General features: G+C 49.5%; 1 protein-coding gene across 7 annotated transcripts in view; it reads right to left on the bottom strand.

The window, feature by feature from the left end:
• Positions 1-8,590, bottom strand: part of EPHX1 (epoxide hydrolase 1) — a 39,049-nt gene extending 30,459 nt beyond the window's left edge. For 2 of the 7 annotated variants that reach the window (XM_074037506.1, XM_074037529.1), the window contains exons 1-2: positions 8,352-8,426; positions 3,982-4,073 (exon numbers count right to left, since the gene is read on the bottom strand). The gene's annotated coding sequence lies outside the window, so the exon portion shown is untranslated. Of the gene's footprint in view, positions 1-3,981; positions 4,074-7,734; positions 7,903-8,351; positions 8,427-8,520 lie in introns of those variants that run through there. The other 5 variants (XM_074037499.1, XM_015457598.3, XM_074037539.1 and 2 more) reach the window with 4 other exon arrangements.
• Between the last annotated feature and the right edge of the window lie 6,985 nt (positions 8,591-15,575).

Below are 15,575 nucleotides of genomic sequence, written 5' to 3'. Positions count from 1 at the left end.
CATGCTCTGTCCTACTGTGGGGCTTTATGAAGGCAAATCCCTCTGTCTAAAAGTTATTCCCTCCCCTTCCCACCTCCCTAACTTCTACCCACCTTTCAGATTTCAGACTGACTGTCCCTCTTCTGGGTAGCTTCTCCTGACCTATCCCAGCAAGGCACATCTCTCAGTCCTAGCCTTCATCATGCTCACATTTGTCAGGGTGATTATGTGACTGACAGCTGGACAGAAGCTCCTGTAGGCCACGGACCATGTCTACTTTGGCTCCCATCTGGACTCCCAGTGACTGGCATTCTAGTAGATGCTTAATTATTTGTTGAATGAATGAATGAACTTAAAAATTATTTGAATGAGAATACAGAAAATTAATCAGAACTTCTGAACAAGAAGAGCTGGATTCACCTTGAGGAATAATAAATATAACCTGCTTAGCCTAGTTGGTAGAGACAGACCATAAAATGCAGGAAGAGGGCTGAATAGGTGGCATGAGGCACTATGGAGAAAGCCCCCTGACCCCAAAGAAGACTGGAGAACCAGTATCCTAGGCGCACTACAAATATCAGGGTTTTGGGTCTAAAAAGATGGGTTCAGACTCAGATCCGGCCGCACAAAGTAAAGGGGCAGGTCTACTGCCTGTCCAAAGGCTCCCCTCCCCCAACCCAGGCAAGCAGTCATAACCTCACTGTCAGAAAGTGCTCCTAGAATCACAGTAAAGTGCTAACTGGCCATGACTCAGCACTCGCCATGTTCCCAGCCTTGGCTAAGTGCACTGCAGGTCAGAATGCCCAAGTGTTTTTCCAGAACAAAGGCCATGAGGTGGACCCAGGCCTGCGACAGTTGGGCAAGCCTGGCTCTGACTGCGCGTTTCCTTAATAGCGACTGAGACTCGCAGCAGCGTGAAAACCCGGTGCTTCTCCTGGGGGAAGTCTGCCACTTTGGGGAGGAAAGTGTGGGGGCAGAGAGGATAAAGGAAAAACTATGGCATGACCTGCCCCTCAGATACCAGGCCAGAGAGGTAGGTGGGCTTGGAGGGTCTGCTGCTTCTGCAGGCCTGGTCCCAAACCAGCCCCCATCCTGCCCTCCCCAGCACCCCAGCCTCACCATTCCTCCCTGGGGCAAGACGAAGGGAACATCCAGTGGACAGGGAAAAACAGATGGCTTCCCTCCCATTTCTGGCCTGCCTGACAAGCGAACACAGGATGGGAGCCTGGGAGCGTTCCTGCTGTGAACTCCCTGTCAGCAGCTGCCCAAGCCTCAGGGCTCCCAGGGGCTTCCCAAAAGTCATCCTGAAGCTCCCAGCCTCACTCCCTTGGCTGGCCCAAGAGTGATGGAGGCAAACACTGGGGGCAACTCCCAGCTTTTCCACCCTCAGCCATTGTCCCTGAACCCCAGGGACCCCCAGAGACTCAGGATGGAAGAGGCCAGATTCAGGCGAGTTGGGCTTGTGCACCAGGCCAATGGCCGCGTTTATCTCTGTGCAAGAGCTGGAGCCAAGCCCTGGGAAAACAGCTTAGAGCCAGAAACCAAGGGAAAGGAAAAATGTAGTTTACAGGCAGGGGGGGGAAAAAGTGGGGGGAGAGTAAAAGAGCAGTAAAAAGTGTCGGGAGACAGCCTTCTTGGGGGCAGGAGTGCCGTTTTGGGGCCTGAGGGACGGGCACATCACCCTCTGTGTGGAAGGGAATTCCCTCCACCTCCATGCTATCTACACATCTGGAGAGATAGAAAACAATTTGGGATTGGCACTGGGATGCCACTGTGATTGAGGGAGCCCCAAGCCAGCCCGCGGGCAGTTAGGCCCTCAGGGCCTGCTTTGCTGCCTGGCCCTGCTGCCTGCCAGCCATGTAGCCTCAGGTCAGTGACTCCACTTCTCCAGGCCTCCGTGGCCCCATCTGACGTGGAGGGTCTGGAGAGGGGAAGGGGAAGGCCACGCAGGTGGGCTGGCCAGATCCTGTGCACCTTCAGAGAGGGGACGGCTACTTCCACACTCTTTAAAGGCCACACAAACTTTAAGTTACAGAACTCAAGAAGACCGAGAGACACCGCACATGCTGCAGGGCTTGTGAGCTCTTGGCCTAGAGCTTCATTTGAGGTCCCATTCCATCTCACATTCTGCCAATTAAAATTAGAGTTGTTGAGTTTTTCCACTGGTTCTAAATTAGCAGAGAAAAAGTCCAAGCAGAATCCAGTTCACCACCTAAAAGGAAAAAGCATTGCCCTCCATGGAATTTCAGTCCTTGACATTCTCTTTTTTTATCTTTTAAAATTAAAAAAAAAAAAAAATTGGAATAACTTTTTTTTTTTTTTTTTAATTTTAAAGACAGAGCCTTGCTTTATTGCCCAGGCTGGAGTACAATGGCTCAATCTCAGCTCACTGCAGCCTCCACCTCCCAGGTTCAAGTAATTCTCATGCCTCAGCCTCCTGAGTAGCTGGGATTACAGGCACCCGCCACCACCATGCCTGGCTGATTTTTGTATTTTTAGTAGAGAAGGGGTTTCACCATGTTGGCCAGGCTGGTCTTGAACTCCTGTTCTCAAGCGATCCGCCTGCCTTGGCCTCCCAAGGTGCCCGATTACAGGCGTGAGCCACCATGCCAGGCCAGTCCTTGGCATTCTCTATTTGAGTGGAGAGAGGCTCCTATTCCAGGGGATAATAGGAGTAGATCATATAACACACTTACCGGATTTCTCTCCCACCATTAACCACACTCTGCACCTCCCCCTTCTCCCCAGCGTGGCTTTTCCTCAACAATGTGCTCCACGATCTGGAAGCTTCCTCGCAGTGTGTAACAGGAGAGCACTGAAAGCCGGGCCTCATGGAGGAACCTGAGCCTGCCGTCTCATCTAGCAGAGCAACAAGAGAACTAGGGGTGCTTCCTGTAGGGCAGCCCAAGGACCAGGGTCCGAGTTCTGGGTTGTTTGGTCATGGTGGGGGTTAGTTCGCTTGTGGCAATGCTTAGGTTGCAAAAAGGAGTTTGAAAGTCCCAAAAGGCTAAAAATATTTATGGTGTTCAATCATAAGTGCTGAAGGCAACTCTGAAATTAAGATGTTCCATCTTAACCGGGTGCCGTGGCTCACCCCTGTAATCCCAATACTTTGGGAGGCTGAGGCAGGTGGATCGCTTGAGTCCAGGAGTTCAAGACCAGCCTGGGCAACATAGTGAAACCTTGTCTCTACAAAAAAAAAAAAAATATGAAAATTAGCCGGGCATGATGGTTGCACGCCTGTAATCCCAGCTACTTGGGAGGCTGAGGATGGCTTGAGTCTGGTGGGACAGAGTTTGCAGACGGCTGAGATGGCGCCACTGCACTCCAGCCTGGATGACAGAGCCAGACACTGTCTCAAAAAAAAAAAAAAAAAAAAGGACGTCCTGACAGGGTATCACTGTGACCCTGATAGCAGCCTTCCTGGTAGGGTCTAGAAGTCCTGCCTCAGTGAGGCACACATGGAACCGGAAGAGGGCAGGGCTGCTTTCTTCCACCTGTTGGCTGTGCCCTGACCTGGTGGCTATGTTTTTGTTTTTGTTTTTGTTGAGACGGAGTCTCGCTCTGTCGCCCAGGCTAGAGTGCAGTGGCACGATCTCAGCTCACTGCAAGCTCCGCCTCCCGGGGTCACACCATTCTCCTGCCTTAGCCTCCTGAGTAGCTGGGACTACAGGCGCCTGCCACCACGCTCGGCTAATTTTTTTTGTATTTTAGTAGAGACGGTGTTTCACCGTTAGCCAGGATGGTCTCGATCTCCTGACCTCGTGATCCGCCCGTCTCGGCCTCCCAAAGTGCTGGGATTACAGCCGTGAGCCACCACGTCCGGCCGACCTGGTGGCTATGTTTGCTGGGCCCACTGCTATTTCCCCACAGGGACAACTTAGCAGCAAGGAGGTCTTGCCACAGCCAGAAAAACTGGAACGTGAGACAGTATATTCATTTGCCTCAAAGAGCTGGTAAGAGAGGCTCCTCATATCTTATCACTGCAGGATATACTCATACCTGGAAAGATGGCCTCGGGGCTTGGCACTGGGACCAACGTATTTCTCTTACTTTCCCAAAGTCTCTCCAAAATTAGCCAAGTCTCTCCAGTTCTAGCAGAAAGAGGGATACAAATTTGTAGGACCGGAAAGTCACCCCTCAATGCAGCCAGTGTCTCTCATTCCATGGGGAAAGCAAATTCCCAGGCTGAGTTGCCAGAGGACAAGCTGAGGTGGTGGCCTTTGGTGAGGGCTGGAGGGCCAATGGCTGCCCGCTCCTGGCCTCTCACAGCACGGCTCTCTGACCCTTCATGGAGGCACTGGGACCTCTTGCTTGCGGTCACCAGCCTCCCACAGCCTTCAAGAGTCACAGTCCAGGCTGCTCTTGGACTAAAGCCAGCCAGGCAGGCCCATGACAGAGAAGCTCAGAAGCTCAGAACATGACCTAGACTTCAGGATGTGTCTGGGCACCCACAGCCGCTCTGAGGAAGGCTAGAGAAGCCCTGAGCTGTGACACTGGGTTGGAAAGACTCTTTAAACAGACCATCTCCCATACTACAACCATCCTAAGAAGAGGTAGTTTTTCTTTTTAAAAATTGAGACAGGGTCTCACTATGTTGCCCAGGGTGGTCTTGAACTCCTAGGCTCAAGAGATCCTCCTGCCTCAGCTTCCCAAAGTGCTGGGATTACAGGTGTGCTCCACCACTCCCAGCTAATTTATTCTTTATAGAGACGAGGTCTCACTTTGTTGCCCAGGCTGGTCTCAAAACTCCTGGGCTCAATTGACCCACCCCCTCAGCTTACCAAAATGCTGGGATTATAGCTGTGTGCCATCTTGCCCAGCCAGTTTTTCTATTTTAAAGATAATTAAAAATGAAGCTCAGATATGTGTAGTTAATCCAGCTCTGAAGTACCAACAAGGTATTCAAATTCAGTCAGTCTATTCATCAAACTTCCCAAATGCTAAAGGAAGCAAAAACTCCTGCTTCTGACCTAGGAACGAGACCTGTGATCCTAGTTTGTGGAGTAGCTGGAGAATTTTCCAGAAGTCTCTTTAACTCCTCAGAGAAAAGAACACTTACCCCTCTTACGCAAGCTTGCTCAGTTAGGCCTTGGAGAGCCTAATGGGTGTGGCTGTGCGGGGGCTGGACCATGCACTAAACCACACCCACCCACCAGGCAACAGACAGAGACACAGCAGGGCCAGCGGGCATGAGGACTCCACGCCAGGTCTCTGAACCCATCTCCTGGAATGCCGTAGGTCAGGCTGTGACAGTCAAATGGCTGCTTTCTGCTGAGAAAGGATGAACTATGACTTCCCCTGGGAAAGTAAATAAACCTTGACAGTAGGGGAGGCTGCTCAGTGCGAGCTTGGTTTGCACAATCCCAGTTATATAATAGAGGATTGGATTGCGCAGTTTTTTCCTTGGAAAGGAGAGGAAGCTCTTCCTGGAGTGCCCACCAGCTCCTCCCTCCTCAGGAAAGGGGTGTGGCTGGATCCTTGGCAACACTTTGGTCCCCTAACGGAGGAACTGCTGAGGTGCCTTCTCCCTCCTGCAACCCCCATCTTATCCCACAGCCCCTTGGAGACTCTGCTCCTAAGCCACTAGGTCTGGGTCAAGAACCAGTCACAGGCAGCTCAGGGGGCCAGGCGGGCTGGGCAGTGACCCTCCTGCCTTGACTCAGGGCCCTTGAACTCTTAAGATTTTGCCTCCCCTACCCTGTGGCCTTCACTCTACTTGAAGTGTCTTCACTGGACCCAGCAGAGGCTACAGGGCCCACTGAGTCCCATCAAAACTTACTGTTTCCCTCCTACACATTCCTTTCCTGAAATCCCTTTGGACTTAGCCACAGAATCATCACATAGCAGAGCTGCAAGAAGCCTTGCAGATCGCTGAGCCTAACCTCATTTTACAGATGAGGTCCAGAGAGGGGACACATTAATGGCAGAGCTGGGACATGAGAAAAGTCTCTTTTCCAGCCCAATCCTTTTCCCACATCACTGTATTGCCTCTCAAAGGAATGAATTGCTATTGATGGGATTTATGGCCCTAGCAGAGGTGTGTTTTGAGTATGAGATCCTAGAGGCCCCTCAAATCACTATCTGTCTACTCCATCTGTGCCCACTCTGGCCCTGAGTGGGTGGGCTTCAAGCTACTTCTTCAGCAAGGGTGACCAGCTCATTCTTGGCCCTCCCTTATTTGGTATACCCAGCTGTGATCCATGTGGTTGAATCTCTTGGCCTAAGAACTGAGAAATGGATCTCAGTAGCCCCTGCCTTCACATGTCTGGGCCTGGTCCAAGATACCAGAAGGGGAATCAAGGTGCCAGGTAAGCAATCACCAAGCCTGGGTATGCTGGCTCTCAGGTCGACAGGAGGGGCACTGTGCATTGGTGACCCTGGGCTCCCTGAAAATGCCAGTTATGTTTAAGACATCAGGCAGGAACCAGGGCACCCCAGGAGGAGCCTGAACAGAGTCACTCCACCTCCTGCAGTGGTCAAGATGCCCTTTCTGCAAAGGTCCCTCTGCCCACAGAGCCCTCATTCAGGGCTTCCTGAAGATGTTTCCAGCTGCGTAAGTCCGTGCCAGCTAGTGTGCTTCAGGCACAGCTGAGAGGCAGGAGGCATCACGCAGAGAGCGTGTGGCTTGTCACAGATGGTGCTGAGGTTCACCCTGGCTGCCTTGCTAAGCAGTTGTTTTCTGTGGAAGGTTCTTCCTTTCCTGGAATTGGGAAGAAGGCCACATAAAGCTCAGGAGTCCCCTTGCCTACAGACTGAGCTAGTTCAGTTCATCCAGTGGGTCACTCACCAGCTTGACCCACACTCTGCAAACACAAACATAAGGCCATCCAAGCTGGCCACACTCCTGCCCCCAGCCTTTGTACCCGCACCCCAGGAAGCAGCCTGGCTGCTCCCTAACTCTTCAGGTCTATGCCAGTGCCACCCTTCAGTGAGGCCTTTCCTTTCCACCTGGCACTCCTCTCCCCTCTTTAAGGTTTTATTTCTCTCCATAGCACACTTCATCTTCTAACATACTTGTTAGTTTACAAATGTATTTTATTATCCCTCTGCCCCTAGAACTGCAAATCCCAAGAGGGCATGCTCTCAGCTGTGCCCCAGTTCCACAGTGAGCAGTTCCTAAGTACAGCCCACGCTTCCTCAGGGAATACACGGGCCTCCTAGGTGTGGAAATTTGGGAAAGAAAAACTGCTTGCAGAACACTCCCAGAGTTTTTGCTGCTAAGTCAGACCAAGTGGGGCCAGTGAAAGGCCCCCTAATATCCCCCAAACCCAGCTCCCTGAAGGAGGCAACCATTACACCACAAAACAATGTTACTTTCTGGAGAATTGTGGCGTCCTGAAAATGTTTATTTTAAATTATGCTGGATGCAGAGGAGGCTGCACAACGGTACTGAAACAGGCACCAACCCCAAGGTCCTCAACAATTTTCCACCAACAGCTCATCAATCCCAGCAAAGGGCTGTCCTGGAAGCTGGCCTGCCAAGTGTATGGGTCCCCCTCACCTCCCACCTCCAGCCACAAGCTGAGCCCTTACAGAGCTTCCAGGACAGCGAGTGTTGCCTGTGGGGGCGGATCCAGGCTTTGTGGAACTTGAAGTTTAAACAATAGGAGGTGAGGAATGGAGGGGGCATTCAACTTTAGGAGAGAAAGGTCGAAATTAGGATTACAACATTGCTAGGCACCCCTCCTCCAAGGTCTCGGGAACCGCCAGGGCAAGGAAGGAGCCAGACGCTCAGAGAAAAACGACACCTGCCAGGGAGGGAGGCAGGCGGCGACTCGGTCTCCGCGGCGCTTTTGCTCAGGTTGACCACATTCCCTGGCTTCGACTACAGGGTGAACTCCAGGGCAAGTTTCCTGTTCTGCAAGCGGAGAGGGCTGGCCTTCAATCCCGAGACCAGAGCGAGGGGGTGCGGGGCGGCGGCTGCAGGGGCAGACGGAGATGAAAGCGCGTTTCAACTAAAAGGTGTAATCAGTGTTTGGACTTGGGTGACAAATAAGTGCATTTCACCGCGGAGCGAGCCACGACCTTGGAAGCAGAGCTCGCCCAGGCCAGGGGACGCGGTGCGCTCCCGGAGTCGCGAGCCTCCAGCCCTGCGGCGTCTGCCCGCCATCTGGGACGTGGAATTCCCTGCGAGAGGTCCGCGGTCGCCTGCAGGCTCCTTCCCCCGGGAGGCGGCACGCGCGGTCTCTTGGCCGGGGCAGGAGCTGGGGGCGGACCGCCTACAAGTCCCTCTGCACCCCTGCGGACCGACCGCAGCCCCGACCCCTCGGCGCCCCGGCCCGCAGCCCACCCCGGCAGCCCAGCCCGCGCGGAGCCCGAACCGCATTTGCGTTCGGGAAGTGCGGGCCCGGCCGGCCCCTGGCGCTTACGGTCTCGGCTCGCAGGCTCCGGCGGCTGCAGGCGCGCGGTCTCTCCGACTCCCCGGCTCCCCTCGGCTAGTCTCCAGCCGCCCCGGCGCAGTCTCCGCCCAAGCCCGGCCTCCGAGCGGGGCGTTCCCCGGCCCGGAGGACCTGGGTTCCGCACTTCCCCGCCCGTTACCTGAGCGATCCGGGAAAGTCTCTACACCTCCTCAGGGCTCCACCTCCGCAGGGGATAAAACAGGCTACTCAAAGGGCGGTCCGCGGCCCCGATGACAGAAATGGAGAGAAGCGTTTAGCAGCTTGTACAGCAGTTTGATCCCGTAACTTTGTCAATGAATCTAAAAACAAAAATCCAAACTTGCATGATGTACGTCTTTTTATTTTTTTTATTTTTTTATTTTAAAAATTTTTTTGGAGACAGCGTCTCACTCTATCACTCAGGCTGGAGTGCAGTGGTGCGATCTCCGCTCACTGAAGCCTCAAGCGATCCTCCCACTTCAGCCTCCAGAATACTGGGACTACAGGCTGCACCACCACACCTGGCTAATTTTTTAATTTTTGTAGATACAGATGTCTCACTTTGTTGCCCAGGCTGATCTTGAACTTCTGGGCTCAAGCCATGCACCTGCCTCCGCCTCCCAAAGTGTTGAGATTATGGGCGTGAGCCACTGCACCTGTCTGTGTATGTCTTTTTAATTTCATCTAGCAGTTCATTTTTAGTATATTTAACAAACATATTGGTCCGTGACATACTGGGAAATTTAAAAACAAATTAATGTCTTTGAACAGAGAATGTGAGAAGCAATGGTCTGAAGCACTCTTGGGGGTCTTCATGGTGAGGACCAGTATACGACGCTGAGTTCAATGCCAGGGGAGCAACCTCTTAGTGAATCCCCTCCTGCTTTGGAGGAAGCTCAGGGCCCAGGCAGGTGGTTGCTGGGGCTCTTTTGACTTCTGTGAGAGCGTTGATCTCCAGTCCCTCATCGTTAGAAAGCCTGCCCCATAGCCTCTGCCATCACCCCTCCTTAGCTCCTCCCTTCACCTGCTCAGAGGTGCAGTTCTTTCAACCACCAGCATCCTCAGGATCTGGGCTGACAGACTACAGCTAGGAGGCCACGTGCAGGGCCTGTGGCTGGAGTTTTAAGCTTCTGACTGTCACCCTGCACACTTCAGGATAAGGTTCACCAGCAGCCACCTTCTTTTGTTCTCCAACCTTTCTGCTCATCCTGGCCCAAGAATTCTCTATTTTAATTAAGACTGGCTGTTTCTGGCCAGCAGACACACTCACCTCATGGGCAGCAAGGCAGTCTCCCAGGCGATGCACTGTCCAGGCCCCAGAAACGGCCACTTGAAGGCCAGGGCCTCCGGGGGCTGCTGGCAGGTGCCCACACACTCATAAGCCAGGAACCCCGGGGGCTCCAGTACCCAGTTTTCAGCCCACTTTATCCCCTGCAGGTCAATGTACATCTCCTGGCGGCAGCAGCAGGTGCCCTCGGTCACTGGTGCTTCAGGGTCACAGTCGCCCTGAACTCTGTGTGGGCAAGGAGAGCAGGGTCAGAGGTCAGCTGGGAAGGCTGAGGTCAGAAGGCCTGGGGCACAGCTTAGTGGACACCTGGGAGGGAGATTTATGATCCAGCTCTCACTGTTTTAAAAGCTGGATATTTGTGAGAAGATGAATGAATAAACATATCTGAAACATAAAGGATTAAATCAGCTACTATTAATTAAAGGTCTCCTAGCAGGCCGGACACTGAACTAGGTACTTCACATGTATTATCTCAGGTGATGTCTGCATTTCATCCTCAGGTAGGTTCCAACATTATCCCCATTCCACCTGAGGCCACTGACACTCAGAGGTGTTCGGTGACGTGCCAGAGGACGTGCAGCCAGTGGAAGGCAGAGCTAGATGGAGGCCAGGCCGACTGGTTCCAAGGCCTCTTCTTAACCACTGTGCTATGCAGCCCCCATCTGCTCCAGAGAGCTAACTTGTCCATAAGGAAAGAATTCACCAAAGCAGGAGGGAAGCTCATCTCCCCTAGTAACCGCTAAAGCTAGGATTTTTCAAAAATTTAATCACGAAGAAGGATAAAGTAGAAGTAGATGATTACAATCAAGTGTATATGAGTAAATGGCAACATAAAAATCCATTGAAAATTATCAAAGATATTTTTAAATAAAATGAATAATACGATTTCTTCCTTTTTTTTTTTTTTTTTTGAGATTAGGTTTCGCTCTTCTTGGCCAGGCGAGAATGCAATGTCTCAATCTTGGCTCACTGCAACCTCCATCTCCCATGTTCAAGTGATTCTCCTGCGTGAGCCTCCCTAGTAGCTGGGATTACAGGCATGCACCACCATGCCCAGCTAACTTTTGTATTTTTAGTAGAGACTGGGTCTCACCATGTACGCCAGGGTGGTCTCAAACTCCTGACCTCAAGTGATCCACCTGCCTCGGCCTCCCAAAGCGCTGGGATTACAGCTGTGAGCCACCACGCTGGGTCTCTTTTTTATTTTTTTAGAGACAAGGCCTGGCTATATTGACTAAACTGGCCTCCAACCTCAGCCTGCCAAGGAGCTGGGACTACAGGTGTGTGTCACTGTGCCCAGCTGCAAATAATTTTTTTCTAACATATGTCTTGTCTTTTCATTCTCTTAATAGTGTCTTTAGAATAGCAGAATATTTTAATTTTAAAGAAGTCCAGTTTATCATTTTTTTCTTTTACAGATTTTTTTGGTATTGTTTCTAAATCTTTGCTTAACCAAGGTCACAAAGGTCTCTTCCTGTGTTTTCTTCTTATAAGTTTTATGGTTTTACATTTAGAACTATGATCTATCTTTTTAATTTTTGTATATAGTACAAGGTAGAGCTCAAAGTTCACTTTTTAAAAACATCTGGATATCTAGTTGTTCCAGCACTATTTGTTGAATGGACTGTCTTATTTCCATTAACCTGCCTTCACACTTTTTTTTTGAGACAGATTTCCCTCTTTCACCCAGGCTGATTTCAGCTCACTGCAACCTCTGCCTCCCAGGTTCAAACGATTCTCCTGCCTCAGCCTCCCGAGTAGCTGGGATTACAGGCGCGTGCCACCACAACCGGCTAATTTTTTTGTATTTTTCGTAGAGACAGGGTTTCACCATGTTGGCCAGATTGGTCCCAAACTCTTGACCTCAGGTGATCCACCTGCCTCTGCCTCCCAAAGTGCTAGGATTATAAACATGAGCCACCATGCCCGGCCACCTTTGATATATTTATTTATTTTTAATTTATTTTTTATTTTTATTTTTTGAGATGGAGTCTTGCTTTGTCACCCAGGTTGGAGTGCAGTGGCATGATCTTGGCTCACTGCAACCTCCATCTCCTGGGTTCATGCAATTCTCCTGCCTCAGCCTCTTGAGTAGCTGGGATTATAGGCATGTGCCACCACGCCTGGCTAATTTTTGTATTTTTAGTAGAGACAGGGTTTCACCATATTGGTCAGGCTGGTCTTGAACTCCTGACCTCAAGTGAGCCACCCACCTCAGCCTCCCAAAGTGCTGGGATTACAGGTGTGAGCCCCCATGCCTGGCCCTTTTGATATATTTAATAAATCAGTTATCCATATATATGTGGGTCTGTTTTTGGGTTCTGTTCTTTTCCATTGATCTACTTTATTTCCTTGATGCTATCTTGAATAACCATAGCTATGTAATAAGACCTGAAGGAAGGTAGTGTTAGTCCTTCAACTTTTTGCAAAAGTGTTCCTTTGCAAAGTTGTTTTAGCTATTCGTGGTCCTTTACTTTCCCATATGAATTTAGAATTGGCATGTCAATTTCTACAAAAAATAAATAAATAAATAAAAGCCTGCTAGGCCGGGCACGGTGGCTTATGCCTGTAATCCCAGCACTTTGGGAGGCCAAGGCAGGTGTATCACTTGAGGCCAGGAGTTCGAGACCAGCCTGGTCAACATGGCAAAATCCTGTCTCTACTAAAATACAAAGATTAGCTGGGTGTGGTAGCGTGCCTGTAGTCCCAGCTATTTGGGAGGCTGAGGTACGAGAATTCCTTGAACCCAGGAGGTAGAGGTTGCAGTGAGCCAAGATCACACGAGTGCACTGCAGCCTGAGTGACAGAGTGAGACTCCATCTCAAAAAAAAAAAAAGTATAATTTATTGATCTTTACTATATTCTAGGCACTGTGCTAAAAGCTTAAAATGGATAATGATTTTTTTTTTTTTTAAGACAGTGTCTCGCTCTGTCACCTAGGCTGGAGTGCAGTGGCGTGATCTTGGCTCATTATGATCTCTGCCTCCCTGGTTCAAACGATTCTCGTGCCTCAGCCTCCCAAGTAGTTGGGATCGACAGGCGTGCGCTGTTGGTAGAAGAGCTGAGGCGGGACTGGCTTATCTGTCATAATGTAAAAGAGTCTAGGAAGATGTCCGGGGTCCAGGGTCTAAAACCCCTCGTGGCCTTTGGAACACCAAGCTCTGTGCCAAAGAGTGGAAGCCTGCCCTGCCACACCACAATCTAAGCCCATGGCATAAAACCCCTTGTGGCTTGGATGGAACCCCGGGCTCAGGGCATAAAACTCCTTGTAGCCTCTGGAATGTGCACAGACTTGTTGGTTCCTTGCGTCTTACTTGTAAACATGTCCTCTGTTATCTCAAGCAGCAGAGCATATTCTATATGCGTCAAAGGAAATGCTAAACCATCACAGCTATGCTTAATGCACCACTACCTTTCTACCCCACATCCTCACGCCCTCACCTGTTTACCCTCATGTCCTTACCACCTGCTTCTTTGTTTGATCACCAATAAATAGCGTGGGCTCAGGGCCTTCCGCAGCCTCCAATCTAGCGCTGGCCCCCACACCCACTTTGTGCACTCTTAACTTGTCTTTTCTCATTCCTTTGACCCTGACGGACTTTGTAGCCCCCACGGCCTGGTGTTGGGCCTGATAACCCCAACATTTCTGGTGCCCAGCATGGGGCTATGAAGACCCCAGTGAAGGAACGCTAGAGCATGTGGAAGTGGAGGACGCATCATCAAAGGAAACCTAAGGACGATTGAAAGGAGCTCGGTGGTTAAGCTAGGGCTCGGAAGAACCAGGGTAACAATGGGACAAAATGAAAGTAAACATTCTGCTTATCTGAACTTTCTAAGGCATTTATTACGGAGAGGGGGAGTGAATGTTAGTACTCAACATTTATTAATACTCTTTAGTACAGTAGATCAGTTTTGCCCACGGTTCCCAGAACAAGGGACAATGGAGTTGGATGAATGGGAAAGAATTGGCAGAGATTTAAAAAAGGCACATAAAGGAGCCAAAATTCCGTTTCTGTTTGGTCAGTGTGGGCGTTGATAAACGCAGCTCTTGAGCCATTTCACACAGATGGTGAGGCAGATTCAGATGAGGAACAGGCAGATGAGTGTAAAAAATTAACTTCAGATTCTGAATGTGAGGAACAGGAACCAGAGGAAATTAAAGAAAGGGAAGCTGAAAAAGTATATTTTACTAGCCCGTCGGTTCCACCTGCTGAATTAAGTGAATGGCCACCTCCTCCCTCTCCCCATAATGGGTGAGATGAATTAGTTGTAAAACTTACCACTCTGGTAGTTACAACATTAAAACCTGCCGCAATTGGTGGTGCCATACAAAATTTTATTCAGAAGGCTAGAGCTGAAGGAGACCTAGAAGCATGGCAATTTCCCATTACTATAACCCAACAAGGAGGACAACATATAGCTAATTGGGCCACTTTTAAGTCATTAAAGGAATTTAAACAAGCCATTAGTCAATATGGGTCAATTTCTCCTTTTGTATAAACTTTACTAAAAAATGTGGCTCCTGATAATAGATTAATACCATATGACTGGGATACTTTAATAAAATCTGTTCTCACTCCGTCCTAGTACTTACAGTTTAAAACTTGGTGGGCTGATGAAGCTCAAACTCAGGCAAGAGAAAACACAAACACAGCCGCCTGTACCTGTTTCCTTTGAACAGTTAATGGGTTTGGGCCCTAATTGAGGCCAATTAGATAATCAAGCAGTAATGAAAAATGTTGCCATTGTTCAGTTACGCACTGTGTGCTTAAGGGCATGGAAAAAAATAAATGTTACAGGGAAAAAATATCCTTCTTTCATTAGACCTATGAGAGGGAAGGCTCATTTGGCTGAATATATTAAGGCTTGTGATGGCATTGGGGGTAATTTACATAAGGCTACCCTTTTAGCTCAAGCTATGGCTGAATTAAAGGTGGGAAAAAATATGCCCCGTTTCTCAGGATCTTGTTTTAATTGTAGGCAATTTGGACACACAAAAAAGGAATGTAGAAATGGAAATCAAAAGGCAAAAACTATTACCATCAATGAACAGAAAAGTCCCAGTGTATGCCCCCAGTGTAAGAAAGGCAATCACTGGGCAAATCAGTATCATTCTAAATTTAGCAAAGATGGGCAACCTCTTTGGGGAAACGGAAAGAGGGGCCTGCCTTGGGCCCCTCAACAAACCAAGGCATATCTGGCACAGTCAGCACCCTTACAAACGTACAATTGTCCCCCGCCACAGCAGGCAGTGCTGCAGTAGATCTTTGCAGCACAGTTCCTGTTTCCTTCCTTCCTGGGGAGCCACCAAAGAAGATCCCCACAGGAGTTAGGGGCCCTTTAACCTCAGGAAGAGTTGGTCTATTGCTTGGAAGGTCTAGCTTAAATTTAAGAGGTGTCACTGTATATACAGGAATAATTGATGCTGATTATACCAGAGAGATTCAATAAGTTATTAGTTCCTCAATTCCATGGTCTGCTTCCCCAAGAGAAAGAATTGCTCAGTTGTTACTGTTACCTTATGCAAACCTGGGAAGCAGTATAGTAAAAAGAATAAGAGGCTTTGGTAGTATGAATCCAGCAGGAAAAGCTGTATATTGGGTTAATCAAGTGTCTGACAAAAGACCTATTTGTACAGTAAGTATTCAAGAAAAGGACTTTGAAGGGTTAGTAGATACTGGAGCTGATGTTTCTATTATTGGTTTAAACCAATAGCCCCAGCATTGGTCAAAACAAAAGGCATCCATTGGTATTATTGGAGTAGGAGCTGCCTCAGAAGCTTTTCAAGTTCCTTAATTTTGCCAGGCCAAGGGCCGGATGGCCAAGAAGGGACAACTCAACCTATTATTATACCTATTCCTGTCAATCTATGGGGTAGAGACTTATTACAACAATGGGGTGCTGAAATATCTATTCCTATGGGTCAG

This window comes from Macaca fascicularis, chromosome 1 (assembly GCF_037993035.2).
Source record: "Macaca fascicularis isolate 582-1 chromosome 1, T2T-MFA8v1.1".
Taxonomy (NCBI): Eukaryota; Metazoa; Chordata; class Mammalia; order Primates; family Cercopithecidae; genus Macaca; species Macaca fascicularis.
Note: the sequence above shows the minus strand (reverse complement) of the source record. Positions and strands in the feature narration are given on the sequence as shown.